The following is a 19,013-nucleotide window of genomic DNA, read 5'->3' on the forward strand; positions in this document are numbered from 1 at the left end:
ATTTTCTGTTGAGTTTTGTGTTGTGAAGTTTTCAAGTTTTGGGTAAAGATTTGATGGATTTTGGAATAAAGAGTGGCAAGAGCCTAAGCTTGGGGATGCTCCGGAAGGCATCCCCTCTTTCGTCTTCGTCTGTCGGTAACTTTACTTGAGGCTACATTTTTATTCACAACATGATATGTGTTTTGCTTGGAGCGTCTTGTATGATTTGAGTCTTTGATTTTTAGTTTACCACAATCATCCTTTCTATACACACCTTTTGGAGAGACACACATGAATCGGAATTTATTAGAATAATCTATGTGCTTCACTTATATCTTTTGAGCTAGATATTTTGCTCTAGTGCTTCACTTATATTTTTAACAACACGGTGGTGGTTTTATTTTATAGAAATTATTGGTCTCTCATGGTTCACTTATATTATTTTGAGAGTCTTTTATAACATCATGGTAATTTGCTTTGGCTATAAAATTAGTCCTAATATGATAGGCATCCAAGATGGGTATAATAAAAACTATCATAAAAAGTGCATTGAATACTATGATAAGTTTGATGCTTGATGATTGTTTTGAGATATGAAGATGGTGATATTAGAGTTATGCTAGTTGAGTAGTTTTGAATTTGAGAAATACTTATTCTAAAGTTTGTGATTCCAGTCGCATGCACGTATGGTGAACCGTTATGTGATTAAGTCGGAGCATGATTTATTTATTGATTGTCTTCCTTATGCATAAGTGGCGGACGGGGACGAGTGATGGTCTTTTCCTACCAATCTATCCCCCTAGGAGCATGCGCATAGTACTTTGTTATGATAACTAATAGATTTTTGCAATATGTATGTGAGTTCTTATGACTAATGTTGAGTCCATGGATTAGACACACTCTCACCCTTCCAACATTGCTAGCCTCTCTAATACCGCGCAACTTTTGCCAATATCATACACCCACCATATACCGTCCTCAAAACAGCTACCATACCTACCTATTATGGCATTTCCATAGCCATTCCGAGATATATTGCCACGCAACTTACCACTGTTCCATTTGTTATGACACGCTTCATCATTGTCATATTGCTTTGCATGATCATGTAGTTGACATCGTATTTGTGGCAAAGCCACCTTTATAATTCTTTCATACATGTCACTCTTGATTCATTGCACATCCCGGTACACCGCTGGAGGCATTCACATAGAGTCATATTTTGATCTAGTATCAAGTTGTAAGTAAATAAAATTGTGATGATCATCATTATTAGAGCATTGTCCCATGTGAGGAAAGGATGATGGAGACTATGATTCCCCCACAAGTCGGGATGAGACTCCGGACGAAAAAAAAGAAAGGCCATAAAAAAAGAGAAGGCCCAAAAAAAGAGAGAAAAAAGAGAGAAGGGACAATGTTACTATCCTTTTACCACACTTGTGCTTCAAAGTAGAACCATGATCTTCATGATAGAGAGTCTCCTATCTTGTCACTTTCATATACTAGTGGGAATTTTACATTATAGAACTTGGCTTGTATATTCCAATGATGGGCTTCCTCAAAACGCCCTAGGTCTTCATGAGCAAGCGAGTTGGATGCACACCCACTTAGTTCTTTTGTTGAGCTTTCATACACTTATAGCTCTAGTGCATCCGTTGCATGGCAATCCCTACTCACTGACATTGATATCTATTGATGAGCATCTCCATAGCCCGTTGATACGCCTAGTTGATGTGAGACTATCTTCCCCTTTTTGTCTTCTCCACAACCACCATCCTATTCCACCTATAGTACTATGTCCATGGCTCACGCTCATGTATTGCGTGAAGATTGAAAAAGTTTGAGAACATCAAAAGTATGAAACAATTGCTTGGCTTGTCATCGGGGTTATGCATGATTTATATACTTTGTGTGCTGAAGATAGAGCATAGCCGGACTATATGATTTTGTAGGGAAAACTTTCTCTGGCCATGTTATTTTGAGAAGACATGATTGCTTTGTTAGTATGCTTGAAGTATTATTATATTTAGGTCAATATTAAACTTTTTATTGAATCTTTCGGATCTGAATATTCATGCCACAATAAAGAAAATTACATTGAGAATTATGCTAGGTAGCATAGCATCAAAAATTCTGTTTTTATCATTTACCTACTCGAGGACGAGCAGGAAATTAAGCTTGGGGATGCTTGATACGTCTCCAACGTATCTATAATTTTTGATTGTTCAATGCTATTATATTATCTGTTTTGGATGTTTAATGGGCTTTAATATACCTTTTTATATTATTTTTGGGACTAACCTATTAACCAAAGGCCCAGTGTAAATTGCAATTTTTTGGCTATTTCGGTGTTTCGCAGAAAAGGAATATCAAACGGAATCCAAACGGAATGAAACCTTTGGTAGAGTTATTTTTGGAAACAAACATGATCTAGAAGACTTGGAGCGACGTCAAGAAAGAAGGGAGGAGGCCACGAGGCAGGAGGGCGCGCCCCCCACCCTCGTGGGCCCCTCGCAGCTCCACTGACGTACTTCTTCCTCCTATATATACCGATATACGCCGAAAACATCCAGAGCACCACGAAACCCTATTTCCTCTGCCGCAACCTTATGTATCTGTGAGATCCCATCTTGGGGCCTTTTTCGGCGCTCCGCCGGAGGGGGAATCAATCACGGATGGCTTCTACATCAACACCATAGCCTCTCCGATGATGTGTGAGTAGTTTACCACAGACCTTCGGGTCCATAGTTATTAGCTAGATGGCTTCTTCTCTCTCTTTGGATCTCGATACAAAGTTCTCCTTGATTCTCTTGGAGATCTATTCGATGTAATTCTTTTTGCGGTGTGTTTGTCGAGATCCGATGAATAGTGGGTTTATGATCAAGATTGTCTATGAACTTAATACTCTAGATGCATGCTAGATAGCAGTCGATGTGTGGAGTAATAGTAGTAGATGCAGAATCGTTTCGGTCTACTTGTCACGAACGTGATGCCTATATACATGATCATGCCTAGATATTCTCATAACTATGCGCTTTTCTATCAATTGATCGGTAGTAATTTGTTCACCCATAGTAGAATTTGCTATCTTGAGAAAAGCCACTAGTGAAACCTATGGCCCCCGGGTTTATCTTCCATCTTATTATTTTCCTATCAACTAGCTATTTTTAGCGCCGTTTATTTGGCAATCTTTATTTACCAATCTATATCATAAAAATACCAAAAAAAATTATCTTATTATCTCTATCAGATCTCACATTCGTAAGTGATCGTGAAGGGATTGACAACCCCTTTATCGCGTTGGTTGCGAGGTTCTTGTTTGTTTGTGCAGGTACTAGGCGACTTGCATGTAATATCCTACTGGATTGATACCTTGGTTCTCAAAAACTAAGGGAAATACGACGCTACTTTGCTGCATCACCCTTTCCTCTTGAGGGGAAAACCAACACATGCTCAAGAGGTAGCACTAGGCTGTCCTGTGCGCCAATGTGGTTGTTATAGGAGTAGGATTCTTTTCTTGTTATTCTCTCTTATCCCTCCTGTAAAACCTCCAGTATTATCTCTTCGGTTGTAACCTATGAGAGATGGGTCTCTCCCAATCAATATAAACACCACACGGCCCTCTGTATCAGGGTAGAGACGCTTACATAAACTAACATGGTAATCAGAGCCTCCCTCTTCCTCATCTAGCGATCATCATCTCCATCCTATCACCCACACCAATTTTTTTCGCCCGCACCCTTCCCATCCTCCCATCTCCGGCACCATGGCCTCCTCCAGTCAACTCCTCTCCACTGGCCTGAACAACACCATCTCCAAGCCTCTCACATGTACCAACTACATCCTCTGGCGAGCCCAAGCTCCCTCCTAGATCATGGGAGCATGGCTATATGGGGACCTTGATGAAACCCTACCCGAGCCACCTAAAACCGTCACCACCAAATCCTCGGACGGGAAGGATTAGATTGGTCCGAACCCCGCCCATACCCCATGTCTCATTCAAGATCAACAAAGCGTGGCCTACTTGCTCTGTAACCTTTCCAAAGAAGTCCTGGTGCAAGTTGCTTCCCTCGAGACTTCTCACGCCATCTGGTCTGCCCTGGCAAACATGTTCTCAGCCCAATCCAAGTCTCGCATCAACAACTGCCGTATTGCCCTCTCCAATGCCCAGAAGGGTTCCCTCAGCGCCGCCGCCTATTTTGGGTAGATGCGGGCGCTGTCTAATGAACTCGCGGCAGCAGGAAAACCCATCGGTGAAGATGAACTCATCTCCTTCATCATCGCCGGTCTCGACATGGAATACCAGCCCATCATCTCTGCTCTCGATGTGCGAACTGATCCTGTCTCCATCGATGAACTCTTTGGCATGATCTCCAACTTCGATCAGCGCGTCGAGCTATTCCAAGGAACTGGTCCCAGCACCTTCAAATCTTCTGCCAACGCCTCCTATCGAGGTCGCGGGCCTCCAAAACCCTCCCAGAACCCTTCCAAGGGTGGTGGTGGTGTGGGGGGGGGCTATCGTGGCATCTAAAACTGTTCATATAACTTGCCATGTTTGCATGGATGCCACATTATTTTCCATGCATCTTTGGCCAAAGTTCAGTAAGGGAGTTATGTTCTGTGTGTTTAGAACTAGCATGCCATGCCTTTGTTTGCCATGATATGTTCCTGTAGCATGTTTTTTGCTTGCTCTAAACATTGCTTATGGTGCTGTTTTGACATCTTAGTATTTTCTCTAAGTCTATGAAACTGATATCTTTTGCATGTTTGCCATGCTATTTTGAGCTTGTTCTAGTGAGAACTAGCAGGAGCTTAGTGTTCATGATTTGTAGAGCTGTCACAACCTAGCTAGTCATGCATTAGAGTGTTGCATCATGTTTACTCTTCCATCAGAAATTTGAAATGGGGATGACAGAACCCCCAGTCCCCTCTGAAACCAACTAGGGTTACTAAAATAATTTTTCAATGAACCTGAAATGCCCTTCTAAAATGCCCATCATTTTTGTCTTGGTTCAGAACCTCTGCCAAAAATGGTGCACATTTTCCTAGGCCATCCTAGGGTTTTTGAATTAAATCATAAATATTAGAATTTGGGCATTTAAAATAATATAAAATATTTAAATGCTCAAATATCTCCAAACTAAAATGTTTCATGTTGGAAATAATCCAACTATGGGCCAGGAATAGTTTGGTGATTTTTGAACTTGCCTAGGTATTTTATTTAATTCAACAAAGTTGCAGATATATTAAATAAAACAGAAACAGAAATAAAAAGGGGGAAAACTTACCTGGGCTCCTCCACTGTGCGGCCCAGCCAGCTGGCCGGCCCAGCCAGCAGCCGGCCCAGCCCACCACTGCAGCTCTCCGTCGTCTTCCTCCCCTCGCCCCGAAGCTGCTGCGTGCTCGCGCGCGCACGGCCGCGCGGCCACCTCCTGCTTGCCGACGAGCTCCTGGCCGCGTGGACGACTCCCGCAAGTCGTCCCGATCCCCCCTGCTCTCTCTCACTCTCCCCCGGCTCTCCCCTCCTCTCCCTCGCTCTCTCTCTCACACGGCCGAACACCACCGTCGCCGCCGTTCGCATAGCAGCCATCTCCGGCCACCCCTCGCTCCCCCGACTAGCTCAGGAGCTCCGCCTCGACTCCCTCTTCCTCCCCACCGCTCCACAGCTCCCCGGAAGCCCTGCATCGCTGCCACGTCGCCGTTCCCCTCTTCGGGCTCCGATCATCGTCGCCGTCGAATTCGTCGTCTCCAGCGCGTCCCCGAGCCCGCTAACCACCTCTGCAGCCCCGCGGTGAGCCCCCGGATCGTTTCCCCCTTCTCCCCTGGTCTCTTTCGACCTCTAGGCCCTAGCCCCACCTTGGCCGAGAGCTCCACGCCGCCGGTGATGTCGCCGTCGTGGCCACGGTCACCGTAGCACCAAACCGAGCACACCATCGTGCTCCACACCTCACTAGGAGCACGTAGCGCGCACTAACGCCTCCCCAAGCCCCCTGCAACGTCGATTCCGACCGCACCCGAACTCCGGCAGCCGCAGCCGAGCTCGCCGCCGTCAACTCCGGCCACCCCGAGCCCAACCACCACCACCAATAGTCGCGGCTCAACCTCAGCAACACGTAGATGCCTTCCGCCGTCCATTTGGTTGCCGGAATGGCAAAAAGCACTTTCGCCGCCGTCTCGGGCCTCGCCGGCGTCATGTCGCCGGTGGGGTTTGACCTGTCCGACCTGAGGTTTGACCCCCCAGGGTCACTGACGCGTGGGCCCTGTCGGACAGGTAGTTAGTTAGTACTAATTACCGTTAGTCAACCCCCCCTGACACTGACAGTGGGCCCCAGCGCCACTAATCCCTAATTAGGATTAATTTAAACCTGTTAAACCCCCCCTGTCACTGACATGTGGCCCCCACACGTCAGGTTTGACTCCAGCCAGCCGCAGTTGACCACTGACGTCATGCTGACGTCATGCTGGCGCAATAATTATAATTTCTGGATTTAATTTAAATCAGGAAATTCCAGAATATTATTTAAACTTCAAAAATTCATAACTTTTATTCTGTAACTCCAAATTGGACAAATTATATATGAAAAATGATCAGAAAAATCCAATCTATCCATCTGTACTATTCTCATGCATGATCAAACAAGTTAAATTGATGTTTTAAGCAGAACAAGGAAAAGCACTTTAAAAGGCCATATTTGAATTTGAAATTTGAATCCTTGATTCAAATTTGTTCAAACCCTTCTGGTTTTAGTTGCATTAGCCCAATACACTCATATTGCCATGTTTCATGCATGCATCATATTGTTGCACATTGTTTGGTGATGTTTGTGTATCGGTGTTCTCTGCGGCAGGTTCTGTCCCCGAGGAGTACCGTGATTACCCTAACGAAGAACCGTATCAGTGCATCGAACCATCAGGCAAGCAACCAACCATTTGATCATATCGATACAATCCCATGTTCTCGCTCCTGCTCTCTTTTACTGCATTAAGACAACGCGATTCAAACTGTTGTGTGCTACGGTAGTTGAACCCATTTCCTCTGCATGACCTGTCATTGCCACAGTAACTAGATGAAAGCCACTAGCATGTGTAGGAGTTGCTTGAGCCATATGTATGTGTTGTTCCTACCTTGCTATGCCTGCTATGCTTAGAGTCGTGTCAGGTCTGGTTCATCTGGGTGATGGGCTGGAGTGAAATGATTATGTCGGTAATGAGAGTGGTGTGGTGAACACGATTTGGTAAAGGTATCGATGAAAGGCCATGTAGGAGTACATGGTGGGTTGTTTCATTGAAGCCGACCTTAAGCACTGAGATCTGTATGTGTGATTTAAGAATCAGCTACTACCATGCATTGGGCCCGAAACCAATGGACCCTCTCGGCTTCTTATTCACCCTAGTTCTCCGTCCAGGAGTTGCAAGTAGTTTCTGGTGTTTGTAGCCTACTGGAGGCCATGGATAGCGCTGACCGTAGGGGTGGGCTGTGATGCGGTAGGTACGTGGCCGGGTGTACTGAATACCCGTTAGGTATCTCGGGAACCCTGTTCACATCGTTCGGGGCCGTATGGGAAACCTCGGCCGGACTCCCTGCGGATGGAACCTGAATAGGCGATAAACCTGGACTGGAGGCTTAGGTGATTAGGTAGGTCGTGGCCGACACCCACGTTGGGCTTCGCTTGAAGGTTGCCGAGTACATGTCGTGTAAACGACGGTAAGTGGTGAGAGCGTGTATGAAGAAGTACCCCCTGCAGGGTTAACATGATCTATTCGAATAGCCGCGTCCGCGGTAAAGGACTACTTGGTTGCCTATACAGTTCATAGACAAGTAAATGGAAACTGTTAAAAGTCTCAAGATAAGTGTGAGTGCCGAGGATGGCTCTTCCGTAGGAAGACGGAGGTGGATCCTCGGTAGTGTATTGAAGTGGTGAGTAGTGGACTCGTGTGCGCAAAACCATTTCAAGTTGGAGTATCGTAGGTTAGCCTAGCCAAGAGTCAAAGCTGGCTTGCTGCAACAACTCCACCAACCCTTCTTGATACTATGCATGTATGTAGGATCTGATGTAAGTCTTGCTGAGTACCTTTGTACTCATGTTGCTATAATCTACATTTTTACAGAAGACGCTGCAACCCCTTCTGATGGGTTCTATGTAGACGTTGACATCAACGAGTAGGCTAAAGACCCAGGTGGTGACCCTGAGCTTGTGAAGGACCACGTAGTATAGCTAGGCTTTCCAAGCCTCTTTTATTTTACTAGTTGTCTGTACTCAGACAAGTTACTTCCGCTGCTGGTTTGTATGACTGTATGACTTGTATGTGGGGTCGTGAGACCCGTACCTTTGTGTATGTTATGTATGGCTCACTGAGCCTTAAATAAAGTACTTGTGTCATAGAGTCATGTTGTGATGCTTCGTTGTATTTGCACATATCGAGCATATTGTGTGTATGATTGAAATGATTGGTATGTGTGGGATCTGACTATCTAGTTGTTTATCTTTAGTAGCCTCTCTTACCGGGAAATGTCTCCTAGTGTTGCCGCTGAGCCATGGTAGCTTGCTACTGCTCGGGAACACTTAGGCTGGCCGGCATGTGTCCTTCCTCGTTCCTGTGTCTGTCCCTTCGGGGAAATGTCACGCTTTGAGTACCGGAGTCCTGTTAGCCCGCTACAGCCCGGTTTACCGGAGTCCTGCTAGCCCAGTGCTACAGCCCGGACCCACTTGCTGATGACCGACACGTTCGAAGCTGGGTCATGGATGCCTGTCCCTGTAAGTCTGTGCCACTTTGGGTTTACGACTAGTCATGTCAGCCCGGGCTCTTTATCATATGGATGCTAGCGACACTATCATATACGTGAGCCAAAAGGCGCAAACGGTCCCGGGAAAAGGTAAGACGACACCCGTGGGGATACCGTGTGTGAGGCCGCAAAGTGATATGAGGTGTTACCAGCTAGATCGATGTGACATCGAGTCGGGGTCCTGACAGCGTTGGCATCAGAGCCGGACTGCCTGTAGGTTCTCCAAGCCAAACTGGTCGATGTTGAGTCTAGAAATTCTTTAGTTATATGTAGGGGAATTGTTTGTGGGTTGGAACGTAAGGCTCTTTTTACTCCTTATACCTTATGACTTTCTGATCTGAGTCAGTCCATTCTTCCACCGGGGGTTAAGGAATTAGGATCTGTTCTCTCTATCAGGATCACGAGTTACTAATCAGTAGTACCTTATAAGTTTGATGGTTACCAGCCTAGTTCAGTTCTACTACCACATTATGTTGCCAGAATGGTTTCAGAACTTTGATATGATGATGATGAGTGTGTACGAAATCCTTTGTCAAATGTCTCAAATCCTTTTTGAGCATTTACAGCTGTTATGCTACCGAAATTTGCTAGAAATTCTAATGCCTTTGCATTATGACTGTGCTTTCAGATGGCCACTCGCGACCTCAATCAAGTGGTTCGCCTGACTCGATGCCTAGATGTACCCGGCCATACTGCTAAGTTGGTCAGGGTAATGACTGAGGCTGGATACCGCTGGTATCCCGAGTACACGGTCGAAGAGCAATTCCGAGATTTTAATCAAAGCCAGTATCTCTGCACTGTCAGGATATTTCCATCTTATCCTGGATCCACCGAGCCTCTTCACTGCTCCTATGGACTCGGGGTTACTATTGAGATGGCTGTGCAGGACGCCGCCTACTCTATGATGACCATTATGCGAGTCAGGTCTGGGTTATTTCGGGACTCTGATTTCCGATATATGCCAGGATCACTTCCGGGAGCGCAAGGGTATCTCCAGGCTATCTATGCTGACCCCACTCAGGAGGATTCACGGACTCGCACCACTGCTGAGATGCTCGAGGATAAGGACCGTGAAAATCGGGCCTTAAGGCTAGAGCTCTTCAACACCCGTGCTGACCACTGGGCCACTTTGACTCGGTTCGCACCGGCGGTGCAAGCTGGATATTCAGATATGCGCGATCTCTATCCTGTGAGATCTGCTCTGCCAGACGTGATGGTTTGGCGTGATGTAGGAGGCATCACCCCACCTCGCGGTCCCCGCAGGCCACCGTTTGTTGGTCCAAGGCCTCATCCTAGCCCCTATGGTCCACAAGCTCCGCGAGACCGTCTGTTTCCAGATGATCATGTTGAGCTTCCAGGCTATGGAGGTGACTTCTACGAGGACTACTACGGATCGGTCTGAGTTAGTGGTAGTATCACTAGTTCGCACTAGCTGTGTCGTCTATCGTCCCGCGTGACTCGTGGGATATGACCTAGTTTGTACTCCTTCCGGAGGTGTAGAAAAATAATGTATAGGAGCTTGGAATGCCTCCGATGAGATGTAATCCTCTTTTCACCGTAATAGTACTTTGTTTGGTCTTGTACTAAACCCTGTATGGTGTATATGACGATGGAATAAAAGAAGCAGTTTCTGTATCTACCATGTCATACGGATGATCATCTTGCATTCCGAGTTATTTCTTACATTATGAATCCTATGTCGGAATTTTACCATCCTGACTAAATCATTGTCTTGTTTACCTAGGATGGTCAACACCGCGCTAACCCTGCTTCTCAAGAGCAGGCCGAAGGCAGTGAAGCCAGGGATGTAAATCTGCCTCATCCTCCTTCACTAGCCGAGGTGATGATGGAAGCTGAGAGAAACAAGCGGGAGACAAACCGTTTGTTGGAGCGTATTGAACAGAATACAGCACACCATCAGAGGGCTAACGTGGTGTCACTCAGTGATTTTATCAAATTGCATCCACCCACGTTCCACCACTCCGTCAAGCCCCTCGACGCTGATGACTGGCTTCGCAGTATCTCTCACAAACTGCGTTCCGCGCTGGTAGCGGAGGCTGACAAGTCACCTTTGCTGCATATCATCTTGAAGGCCCCGCCAGTCTATGGTGGGAGAATTATGGAGCTATGCGCCCAGCGGGCCATGTCACAACTTGGGCTGAGTTCAGCGAGGCTTTTCGTGAACATCACATTCCGGAGGGTCTCATGGACCGTAAACGTGAAGAATTTTGCAGTTTCACCCAAGGCCGACTTTCTGTGGATGCCTATAGCAGGGAGTTTGGTAATCTCGCCCGATATGCAACTGAGGAAGTGTCTACTGACGCCAAGAAGCAAGCAAGGTTCCGTAAGGGCCTTAGTCCTGAGCTTCGCCGTGACCTCCGTCTGCATGAGTGCACATCTTTTTCGAAACTTGTCAACAAAGCCATCAGTGCTGAAACTGGTCAGACTGACTATGACGCAACACGCAAGCATGGACGTGACATGGGTTCCTCATCCGGTGCTGGTCCTCAGAAGCGCCGCGTGTGGGTGCCCAACACCGCCCTGCCACCCAGGTTCACACCGAGGCCATCTTTCCAGGCGCCTCGCCCTGTTCAACAGTCTGCTCCAGCCAAGCCCTATGGGGGTCCAACTAACAATGCTCCTCCACGTACCAGTTCCGTGACTTGTTTCAAGTGTGGGGAATCTGGTCACTATATGCGTGAATGCCCCCAGACCAACCCCAATCAATCTGCTAAAGCTGTTGGCCGTGGCAAGCCGACAGGAAAAGTATTCCACGCCAAGCCGGTCACCGCTTCACGTGGCCATGTCAACTGTATCTCTGCCGAAGAAGCTCAAGAGGATCCCAACGTCGTTCTCGGTACGCTTCTTGTTAACTGCCACCCGGCATCTGTTCTTTTTGATACAGGAGCCTCTCATTCTTTTATATCCGAAAGTTATGCTCGTCTGCACAACGTTGCATTCTGTGACATGCCATCCACTATGGAAATCTCTACCCCTGGGTCTAGATGGCAGACCTCTAGGGTAAGTTATGGAAATGAGATCCAAGTCGACAGACTTGTTTTCCTTGCGTCTTTGATAGCCCTTAAATCTTCAGATATTAATATCATTCTGGGTATGGACTGGATGTCGGCTCATCATGCCCAAATCGATTGCTTCTCTAGGACTGTTCAACTCACCCATCCTTCGGGAAAGATAGTCAATGTCTTGACCCGAATAGCCAAGCGACAATTATATTCTCTTAACGCCAGCCCTTTGCCAGACCTTGAGGACGTTCCGGTAGTCCGTGACTTCCCGGATGTCTTTCCAGAGGAATTGCCAGGTGTTCCACCTGACAGGGATGTTGAGTTTGTAATAGACCTCATTCCAGGAACCGTTCCGATTGCTAGAAGACCTTATAAGATGGCACCCCTAGAACTAGCCGAGCTTAAGAAACAACTCGATGAGTCCTTGAAAAAGGGTTTCATCCGACCTAGCTCATCTCCGTGGGCTTGCCCCGTCCTATTCGTTAAGAAGAAGGATGGTACGGACCGGATGGTTGTAGATTACCGACCTGTCAATTTGGTCACAATCAAGAACAAATATCCGCTTCCCAGGATCAACGACCTGTACGATCAGCTCGCTGGATCCTCAGTCTTCTCCAAGATGGATTTGAGGTTGGGCTACCACCAAATCAAAATCAGAAACGGGGACATTCCTAAAACGGCCTTTGTTACTCGTTACGGCCAATACGAGTACACCGTCATGTCCTTCGGATTAACCAACGCTCCAGCCACCTTTTCTCGGTTAATGAACTCAATCTTCATGGAGTATTTGGATAAATTCGTCGTGGTTTACCTCGATGATATACTCGTCTACTCCAAGAACGAGGAAGAACATGCCGAACATCTAAGGCTAGTGTTGCAGAAACTTCGAGAGCATCGCCTTTATGCCAAATTTTCTAAATGTGAATTCTGGTTGTCAGAAGTGACCTATCTGGGTCATGTAATATCTGGTAAAGGTATTGCTGTTAACCCTGAGCGAGTTCAAGCCGTCCTTAACTGGACTCCACCTGAATCAGTCAAGCAAGTTCGGAGTTTTCTAGGCTTAGCGAGCTATTGTCGTCGCTTTGTCGAGAACTTCTCCAAGGTTGCCAAACCTCTAACCGAACTCCTCAAGAAAGATAAGAAGTTCGAATGGACCCCACAATGTGAGCACAGCTTTCAGGAACTGAAAAGACGCCTGACTTCTGCTCCCGTACTGGTACCGCCAGACTTCTCCAAGGACTTTGTTATCTACTGCGACGCCTCGCGACAAGGACTAGGTTGCATTCTTATGCAAGATCGACACGTAATTGCCTACGCTTCACGGCAATTGCACCCACATGAGGAGAATTATCCTACTCATGATCTAGAGCTTGTAGCCGTAGTCTATGCACTTAAGACCTGGCGACATTACCTCCTCGGTAATCGTTGCGAAATATTCACTGATCACCAAAGTCTGAAGTATATTTTCACCCAACCGGATTTGAATCTCAGGCAGAGACGTTGGGTTGAATTGATCACCGACTTCGACTTAGGAATAACCTACACCCCAGGGAAAGCCAACGTCATGGCTGATGCGCTAAGTCGTAAATCTTATTGTAACAACCTGATGTTACAACAAAGTCAACCGCTTCTCCATGAGGAATTTCGGAAGCTTAACCTTCATATTGTTCTTCAAGGTTTTCTCTCCACCATGGTGGCAAAACCTACCCTTACAGATCAAATTATCAAAGCACAGAAGGTAGATCCGGGAATCTCCCGCATCAAGAGGAACATTCAGAAAGGAATTGCGAATTGTTTCTCCATTAATGATCAAGGAGTCGTATACTTCGGGAATCGACTAGTAGTTCCCAAACTGCGCAACCTAAGGCGATTAATCCTTAAGGAAGCTCATGAATCTCCTCTCACTATTCATCCCGGTAGTACTAAGATGTATCAGGACCTACGCCAGAGGTTCTGGTGGACTAGGATGAAGAGAGAAATTGCTCAGTATATTGCTAACTGCGACGTCTGTCGTCGTGTAAAAGCAGAGCACCAACGGCCTGCTGGCACCCTTCAACCCTTAGCTATTCCTGAATGGAAATGGGATAAAATTGGTATGGATTTCATTACCGGTTTTCCCAGGACCAAGAGAGGGAATAATGCTATTTTCGTCGTGGTCGATCGTCTTTCCAAAGTAGCCCATTTCCTACCTGTTCGAGAGAGTATAACCGCTAGTCAGCTGGCAGACTTATACATCTCCCGAATAGTGTCCCTTCATGGTGTCCCTTTGGAAATTAACTCGGATCGAGGAAGTCTTTTCACCTCTCGATTTTGGGAAAGTTTCCAAAATGCTATGGGAACCCGTCTTTCCTTTAGCACCGCTTTCCACCCTCAGTCGAGTGGTCAAGTGGAACGCGTCAACCAAATTCTAGAAGACATGCTTCGAGCCTCTGTTATCTCATTCGGAATGGACTGGGAGAAGTGCCTTCCGTTTGCCGAATTCGCTTACAACAACAGCTATCAATCTAGCTTGGGTAAAGCCCCTTTTGAAGTTCTCTATGGACGACGATGTCGAACACCCCTTAACTGGTCAGAGACCGGGGAAAGACAATTCTTTGGCCCGGATATGATTCAGGAAGCAGAAGAACAAGTTCGTATCGTTCGTGAAAAGTTGAAAACAGCCCAATCCCGTCAAAAGAGTCAATATGACCGAAAACATAAGGCTATGACTTTCGAGGTTGACGAGAAGGCTTATCTTCGGGTCACCCCTCTGAAGGGAACCCATCGTTTCGGTATCAAAGGCAAATTGGCTCCTCGTTACATTGGACCTTTTCGCATTCTTGCCAAACGAGGAGAAGTTGCCTACCAGTTGGAACTACCTCCGCACCTCTCCAGAGTTCACGATGTCTTCCACGTTTCCCAACTCAGGCGTTGCTTCTCGGATCCTGTCCGTGAAGTGGACCACGAAACGCTTGATCTCCAAGATGATCTTACATATCGAGAGTACCCCATTCGTATCCTCGATCAGGCCGAACGTACCACGCGACGTCATAATATCAAGTTTCTCAAGGTTCAATGGTCGCACCATTCTGAGGATGAAGCAACTTGGGAAAGGGAGGATCGTCTTCGACTCGAGTACCCCGCCTTCTTCCCGGAGGAACCCAAATCTCGGGACGAGATTCTTTTGAGTGGGGGTGAGTTGTCACAACCTAGCTAGTCATGCATTAGAGTGTTGCATCATGTTTACTCTTCCATCAGAAATTTGAAATGGGGATGACAGAACCCCCAGTCCCCTCTGAAACCAACTAGGGTTACTAAAATAATTTTTCAATGAACCTGAAATGCCCTTCTAAAATGCCCATCATTTTTGTCTTGCTTCAGAACCTCTGCCAAAAATGGTGCACATTTTCCTAGGCCATCCTAGGGTTTTTGAATTAAATCATAAATATTAGAATTTGGGCATTTAAAATAATATAAAATATTTAAATGCTCAAATATCTCCAAACTAAAATGTTTCATGTTGGAAATAATCCAACTATGGGCCAGGAATAGTTTGGTGATTTTTGAACTTGCCTAGGTATTTTATTTAATTCAACAAAGTTGCAGATATATTAAATAAAACAGAAACAGAAATAAAAAGGGGGAAAACTTACCTGGGCTCTGGCTGGGCCCAGCCCACCACTGCAGCTCTCCGTCGTCTTTCCTCCCCTCGCCCCGAAGCTGCTGCGTGCTCGCGCGCGCACGGCCGCGCGGCCACCTCCTGCTTGCCGACGAGCTCCTGGCCGCGTGGACGACTCCCGCAGGTCGTCCCGATCCCCCCCTGCTCTCTCTCACTCTCCCCCGGCTCTCCCCTCCTCTCCCTCGCTCTCTCTCTCTCACACGGCCGAACACCACCGTCGCCGCCGTTCGCCATAGCAGCCATCTCCGGCCACCCCTCGCTCCCCCGACTAGCTCAGGAGCTCCGCCTCGACTCCCTCTTCCTCCCCACCGCTCCACAGCTCCCCGGAAGCCCTGCATCGCCGCCACGTCGCCGTTCCCCTCTTCGGGCTCCTATCATCGTCGCCGTCGAATTCGTCGTCTCCAGCGCGTCCCCGAGCCCGCTAACCACCTCTGCAGCCCCGCGGTGAGCCCCCGGATCGTTTCCCCCTTCTCCCCTGGTCTCTTTCGACCTCTAGGCCCTAGCCCCACCTTGGCCGAGAGCTCCACGCCGCCGGCGATGTCGCCGTCGTGGCCACGGTCACCGTAGCACCCAACCGAGCACACCATCGTGCTCCACACCTCACTAGGAGCATGTAGCGCGCACTAACGCCTCCCAAAGCCCCCTGCAACGTCGATTCCGACCGCACCCGAACTCCGGCAGCCGCAGCCGAGCTCGCCGCCGTCAACTCCGGCCACCCCGAGCCCAACCACCACCACCAATAGTCGCGGCTCAACCTCAGCAACACGTAGATGCCTTCCGCCGTCCATTTGGTTGCCGGAATGGCAAAAAGCACTTTCGCCGCCGTCTCGGGCCTCGCCGGCGTCATGTCGCCGGTGGGGTTTGACCTGTCCGACCTGAGGTTTGACCCCCCAGGGTCACTGACGCGTGGGCCCTGTCGGACAGGTAGTTAGTTAGTACTAATTACCGTTAGTCAACCCCCCCATGACACTGACAGTGGGCCCCAGCGCCACTAATCACTAATTAGGATTAATTTAAACCTGTTAAACCCCCCCTGTCACTGACGTGTGGCCCCCACACGTCAGGTTTGACTCCAGCCAGCCGCAGTTGACCACTGACGTCATGCTGACGTCATGCTGGCGCAATAATTATAATTTCTGGATTTAATTTAAATCAGGAAATTCCAGAATATTATTTAAACTTCAAAAATTCATAACTTTTATTCTGTAACTCCAAATTGGACAAATTATATATGAAAAATGATCAGAAAAATCCAATCTATCCATCTGTACTATTCTCATGCATGATCAAACAAGTTAAATTGATGTTTTAAGCAGAACAAGGAAAAGCACTTTAAAAGGCCATATTTGAATTTGAAATTTGAATCCTTGATTCAAATTTGTTCAAACCCTTCTGGTTTTAGTTGCATTAGCCCAATACACTCATATTGCCATGTTTCATGCATGCATCATATTGTTGCACATTGTTTGGTGATGTTTGTGTATCGGTGCTCTCTGCGGCAGGTTCTGTCCCCGAGGAGTACCGTGATTACCCTAACGAAGAACCGTATCAGTGCATCGAACCATCAGGCAAGCAACCAACCATTTGATCATATCGATACAATCCCATGTTCTCGCTCCTGCTCTCTTTTACTGCATTAAGACAACGCGATTCAAACTGCTGTGTGCTACGGTAGTTGAACCCATTTCCTCTGCATGACCTGTCATTGCCACAGTAACTAGATGAAACCCACTAGCATGTGTAGGAGTTGATTGAGCCATATGTATGTGTTGTTCCTACCTTGCTATGCCTGCTATGCTTAGAGTCGTGTCAGGTCTGGTTCATCGGGGTGATGGGCTGGAGTGAAATGATTATGTTGGTAATGAGAGTGGTGTGATGAACACGATTTGGTAAAGGTATCGATGAGAGGCCATGTAGGAGTACATGGTGGGTTGTTTCATTGAAGCCGACCTTAAGCACTGAGATCTGTATGTGTGATTTAAGAATCAGCTACTACCATGCATTGGGCCCGAAACCAATGGACCCTCTCGGCTTCTTATTCACCCTAGTTCTCCGTCCAGGAGTTGCAAGTAGTTTCTGGTGTTTGTAGCCTACTGGAGGCCGTGGACAGCGCTGACCGTAGGGGTGGGCTGTGATGCGGTAGGTACGTGGCCGGGTGTACCGAATACCCGTTAGGTATCTCGGGAACCCTGTTCACATCGTTCGGGGCCGTATGGGAAACCTCGGTCGGACTCCCTGCGGATGGAACCTGAATAGGCGATAAACCTGGACTGGAGGCTTAGGTGATTAGGTAGGTCGTGGCCGACACCCACGTTGGGCTTTCGCTTGAAGGTTGCCGAGTACATGTCGTGTAAACGACGGTAAGTGGTGAGAGCGTGTATGAAGAAGTACCCCCTGCAGGGTTAACATGATCTATTCGAATAGCCGCGTCCGCGGTAAAGGACTACTTGGTTGCCTATACAGTTCATAGACAAGTAAATGGAAACTGTTAAAAGTCTCAAGATAAGTGTGAGTGCCGAGGATGGCTCTTCCGTAGGAAGACGGAGGTGGATCCTCGGTAGTGTATTGAAGTGGTGAGTAGTGGACTCGTGTGCGCAAAACCATTTCAAGTTGGAGTATCGTAGGTTAGCCTAGCCAAGAGTCAAAGCTGGCTTGCTGCAACAACTCCACCAACCCTTCTTGATACTATGCATGTATGTAGGATCTGATGTAAGTCTTGCTGAGTACCTTTGTACTCATGTTGCTATAATCTACATTTTTACAGAAGACGCTGCAACCCCTTCTGATGGGTTCTATGTAGACGTTGACATCAACGAGTAGGCTAAAGACCCAGGTGGTGACCCTGAGCTTGTGAAGGACCACGTAGTATAGCTAGGCTTTCCAAGCGTCTTTTATTTTACTAGTTGTCTGTACTCAGACAAGTTACTTCCGCTGCTGGTTTGTATGACTGTATGACTTGTATGTGGGGTCGTGAGACCCGTACCTTTGTGTATGTTATGTATGGCTCACTGAGCCTTAAATAAAGTACTTGTGTCATAGAGTCATGTTGTGATGCTTCGTTGTATTTGCACATATCGAGCATATTGTGTGTATGATTGAAATGCTTGGTATGTGTGGGATCTGACTATCTAGTTGTTTATCTTTAGTAGCCTCTCTTACCGGGAAATGTCTCCTAGTGTTGCCGCTGAGCCATGGTAGCTTGCTACTGCTCGGGAACACTTAGGCTGGCCGGCATGTGTCCTTCCTCGTTCCTGTGTCTGTCCCTTCGGGGAAATGTCACGCTTTGAGTACCGGAGTCCTGTTAGCCCGCTACAGCCCGGTTTACCGGAGTCCTGCTAGCCCAGTGCTACAGCCCGGACCCACTTGCTGATGACCGACACGTTCGAAGCTGGGTCATGGATGCCTGTCCCTGTAAGTCTGTGCCACTTTGGGTTTACGACTAGTCATGTCAGCCCGGGCTCTTTATCATATGGATGCTAGCGACACTATCATATACGTGAGCCAAAAGGCGCAAACGGTCCCGAGAAAAGGTAAGACGACACCCGTGGGGATACCGTGCGTGAGGCCG

At 47.4% G+C, this 19,013-nt stretch overlaps 1 pseudogene; it reads left to right on the forward strand.

Annotated features, from left to right (window-relative positions):
- Nucleotides 1–4,225: 4,225 nt before the first annotated feature.
- Nucleotides 4,226–4,364, forward strand: LOC123063842 (uncharacterized; annotated as a pseudogene).
- Nucleotides 4,365–19,013: the final 14,649 nt, after the last annotated feature.

This window comes from Triticum aestivum, chromosome 3A, assembly GCF_018294505.1.
Source record: "Triticum aestivum cultivar Chinese Spring chromosome 3A, IWGSC CS RefSeq v2.1, whole genome shotgun sequence".
Lineage (NCBI taxonomy): Eukaryota > Viridiplantae > Streptophyta > Magnoliopsida > Poales > Poaceae > Triticum > Triticum aestivum.